This window comes from Poecilia latipinna, unplaced genomic scaffold (assembly GCF_001443285.1).
Source record: "Poecilia latipinna isolate Pla-1442-1.1 unplaced genomic scaffold, P_latipinna-1.0 Scaffold2810, whole genome shotgun sequence".
Classification (NCBI taxonomy): domain Eukaryota; kingdom Metazoa; phylum Chordata; class Actinopteri; order Cyprinodontiformes; family Poeciliidae; genus Poecilia; species Poecilia latipinna.
Genome location: NW_015115426.1, coordinates 26,991 through 31,886, shown reverse-complemented (window position 1 = coordinate 31,886; position 4,896 = coordinate 26,991).

The window sequence follows — 4,896 nt, the reverse complement described above, 5'->3', positions numbered from 1 at the left end:
CAGCTTTCTCACAGAGTCAGAACCACAAACACAAAGTCAATATTTCGGAATTATTTTTAAACTACAGGGACTTTATAGATTAGGTGTGAGTGTGTCTGTGAGTATGGTTGTTTGTGTCTGTCTCTGTGTTGCCCTGCGACAGACTGGAGCCCTGTCCAGGTGACCCAGGTGCCCCCGCCTCTCCCGACCCCACTAAGGGACAAGGGGGTAAGAAAGCCTTCTACGGAGCCCTGCAGGGGACATGGGAAACATTTCCTGTTGCGTTCCCTCGTAATAAGTTTACTGCAATATTTGCTGGTCTATTTTGTGTAACACGGGGGGAAAGAACCCAGATTGTGACCGAGGACGTGGCCCTAAAGCCGACTGGTAGACTACTGAAATATCAAGTGGTCTAGAGTTTCCCAATTAATTATACCCAGGTAGGTCTGGCTGAGAATGAGGACACAGAAATAGTATACAAAATATATTTTATTTATACATTCTTTTACAGTATTAAAAATAGACTTTATTATTCTAATTTAAAACTCAATAAGGCTCAAAAACCCAGGACAAGACTAGAAGCAATTGGAACCAAAACAAATGCAAACCAAATTAGTAGAAACACAAAATAATGTTAGACAAAAGAAAAACAAATCCCGCATTGCCCCAACCCAGTCCTAAGGCTGTGCCCAATACGCTAATAAAAATAAGGAGCTATGCACTGTTTGTGGGAGCATAATAGGCAACAGCAGCAATCAGTATTAAATGTCCACGATCCGAACACTCACAGCAACGCGATGAGCAGGGCGCTCATCTGACCTGAGAGCCAACGCAAACGACGGACCCAACAAACACACTCAGATTGGCGGGCACACCCGGTGCCTATATACGCTAATGAGCCCGACAAGGCTGTGAACGGAAGTGACGGTGGGGAACGGGGCCTAGATGTGTTCAAGGGCCCAAACCACGGTGGGAATTTACAACCACTGGATGTAAACTATGTCTTCCAATAAAACCACCCGGTTACATTTGTATAGAGTCACAAATGTCGATTTAGAATTTCAAATGTAAACACATTTAAAGAAACTCAGTGTTTATTAAATCTTTGGTGCAAAAATACTGATAGAAAATGGATTGTTAGTGCAGGTTGGGATGGAAACGGCCCTTTAACCGTTCAGACCAACAAGAGACTAAACTGTCAGATGATTTATTGCCCGCGATAGTTTGGATGTATTTTCCTGCTTATGGAAAGTTTCTGTTTATATCAGAGGTTTGTGGTTCATTTCTGTCCTAAAGAAAAAGATAAAACTTCAGATATTTAATAATTTTTAAAGTGCTATTTAAACACATCATCTTCCAGTCTCTCTTCTGAAATAAAATCACTTAAAAATTCTTTACTTCTGAAGCTCATTGATTCCCAGGCATTACCTACATCTACCGAGTCATGAGAATGACTTCCTGTTTTTAATAAGTTTCTGATATGGAAACTAGTTCCATAGCTTTTGAGCTTTTATTTTAACTCCTCATCTAGCACTGGGCTCCTAAACTCCAGAACTCGGGGCCCGGCATCCTGCGACTTGTAGATGTGTCCCTGCTCCAACACACCGACTCTAAAGCTGAATCACTTCCTCGGTGCAGTCGGTTCTCCATGGTAACGGCCTCATTACTCGACTCAGGTGTGTTGAAGCAGAAACTCGTCTACAGCTGCAGGACTCCAGCTGTCCAGGCCTGGATTTGAGGATCATTGGTTCATAGTTTACTTTTGTGAAGTCATCAGATGCAACAAGCTTGAACTGCACAACGATAATCTCTGTCCTAATCAAAGTCACTGACGTAGTTTGGATAGAGCTGTGGCCTGATAAAGAAGGCTGGTTCTGTTCTGGAGATAATGGTAAGAATGATTCTTCATAAAATGAAGACGGTTACAGACAACCCTGAGCATCCTCTTCATGAGACTGAGAAAACAGAGTGTCTTCAGTCAGAGGCGTCTTCAGATTCGCTGTAATACAGACTGCACCAGAGATCTTTCCTGCCAACAGCCATCACCATCTACAATAACTCTTTGAAGAGTCTGAATTAATGAGCCACATATAATTTAATTTCCCTTTGTGATAAAGTATTTTTGAAATGTAAAGTATTACAGCAACTTTTTTCAGTACTTTCTTCTAAATATTACAGTGATCACCGGCTTTGTGATTCCAGTCTGATAGGATGTCTGCAGTGTATTGCTAAATTAGCCAGGTTTAGTAAAAAAGTACAATTATTGTTACCTTGAAAAGCATGAAAGTTGGTACAGTAGTAAAAACAGGCACTTTTTCTGATTGCCCTGTTGATGTAGCCATTTGTTTAAAATGATTGTTTAAAACACAGGAATTTTATTTAAAGCAGAACATCAGTTCTTTATTAAAATGTTCAAAACAAACTACTTGTTCAGCATCCCAGAAGGTCTGGGATCCTTTACAATGGACCTGGTCCATGGAGGACAGAGTCCTGGTGGATCCGGTTCTCACAGTCTGAAGGATTTCATGCCTCAGAGATTCCTACAGGACACAAAGAAATAAATATTTTATTTTAATCACTTGCTGTTAGTTGATTTTTTAAATTATATTCAGGGATGTACACACCCATGAACTACCAATCAAAACTTTTTATATTACATTTCCAAGGGAGGCGAAGGACGGAGAGCGCAGGGTGTTGATAGCATGTTGAGGCTGGTAGGATAGATAAAATAAAAACAGCATTTTGTGTTTCTGACAAGCGTGACTTAAGTGAATTATTACACTGCTATTGTCATTTAAGGACCAGGGCTTTATAAGGATTCATAATGTAGAAAGCCTACTATTATCTGGAATAAATTAAACTATATAGAAAGATGCCAGCCTGATGCTATTAGCATGCAGAAGCACTAGCATAGCTCGGTAGCATAGCTACCTGCTCCTCTTTGGCAAGCCGTTTTAACATAATAGGATAGGAGATATGTAGTTTTGATTAGTGAAAATTAAATTATAGAGATCTTAAAAGCAAATAATGACTAGACAAAACTAAATTAGATATATCTTTATTTAAACAAGTAAGCACAAACAAGTATGGCAATACAACAGTGTAACTGTAGAGGGAATAGCAGAGGCAGATTTAGAAATGCAAATACAAAGTAATATCGATAAAGAAAGTATAAATCAATAAAATAGTAACAAAGGGATTCATATTTAGGGTTAACATGGCTTGGTGGACAATTCCATTAATATTTCAGTCAGGTATTCATATGATTCAATACATTTCAGAGATTTCAAATATAACTGGAATTCAGATAGAAAAATGTTAAAAACTGGGGATGATCGTAGCACTCTTTGTTTATGAAGAAAGGATTTTGCCAGACAAAATGTTACAACAGAGTTCATTGTTTTGTTTTTCAATAACACTCCAAAAGTTACCATATCTCTAGAAATAGATTCAGGAAGTGCAGTTTTCAGTTTGATCCACTTTTCTAAGCAGGTTTGATTAGAGACCCGTCCATCGTTTCCACAGAACGAGCATTTACTGTCACCGATACTAAAACCATTTATCAGCAGCTCTTTGCAGCGGAAAGCAACATCTAACATTTTAGTTTCTTTAGTTTGAGTTCTTAACATTTCAATTGATTTTTTTTATATATAGATATATATATATCATTATTGATCATTTCCCTATATTGGTCTCATATTGTTGCTGTTTGGAGACTGTCGTGATTTGAGTTTATTTTAGGTTTTCTGTGTTTAATTAGATCTGTGTTCTGCAGAAGTCTGTGTTGTCCTGTTTGATCAGTGTCACCTGTTGTCTCTGTCTATTGTTGCTGAGAACTGAGAAGTCCTGAAAAGTCCTGTGTCCACTCAGCTCTCGTTTTCAGTCTTTAGTATTCAGTTGCTACCGGTATTTAGCTGCTGCTAAGTTTTCTGCCGTGCCGCCTGAACTGGACTATCTGAGCTGTTCTTAATTAAATCTTCTTCATCTCCATCTTCATCTGCGTTCATTCTCACCACTTCATGACAGAAACTCTTGGTAAATTTGTACCTTAGTAATTTATAATCTGAATGAACATGTTAGTGAGGATGAATACAGGCATTTAAAAAAACAGACAAACAAATGTGTCCGTCGTGGCGCGGTGCTGCTGCATGATGGACAGAATGGATCAGGAGGAGAACCGCAGACCCATCAGAACCTGAAGAACCAGACATCAGCACCTCCTGAGGCTGATACGGAACATTTTATTATTCAGCTTCTTGTTGTGCTTTTAGTCACTGTTATGAGTTGATTTGCTTATTTAATGTATCGCCGTATCAGCCAAAATAATATAAATGGTGATTTAAAGAACAAATCATACTGAGAGATTAACAGTAAATACATAAATATTTCCTACTTTAAAAGGTCTGTTAGGGCTTTTATTTTGTTTTATTAAGAAATGTTGACATATTAATTGTTCAGTGGTCATTTAATGTATTATTAATGTCAGACACAGACCTGCAGCCCAGGGGCGGATCTAGATGGGGGCCAACGGGGTACAGAAGAAATTATACTAAATAAATGTATTTTGTTAATATTCAGAGGTGGATTTTTTTAACCTTCACAATTTTACTTTAACATTGAACAGCCACACTGTTAGCTGCTGTACAGGATAAGACTTTCCATCTGCCTGGATCTCTGGAGACACAAGTGGCTCTTTGGCTCACTTAATATGATAAATGATAAATATTCTTCTGTTTTTATGTTTAATTTTTTTAAGTGTCCCCATGAAAAAGCACTGACTACCCCTCTGGTAAATTTGCTCTAGAACCAGCCTCCAAACCCAACTCCTCTCTTGTATCTTTACAGAACTGACAGAAACCAAACTATATATTTATCAGCAGAGACAATATATATTTTTACATATCCAATAATTGTTGT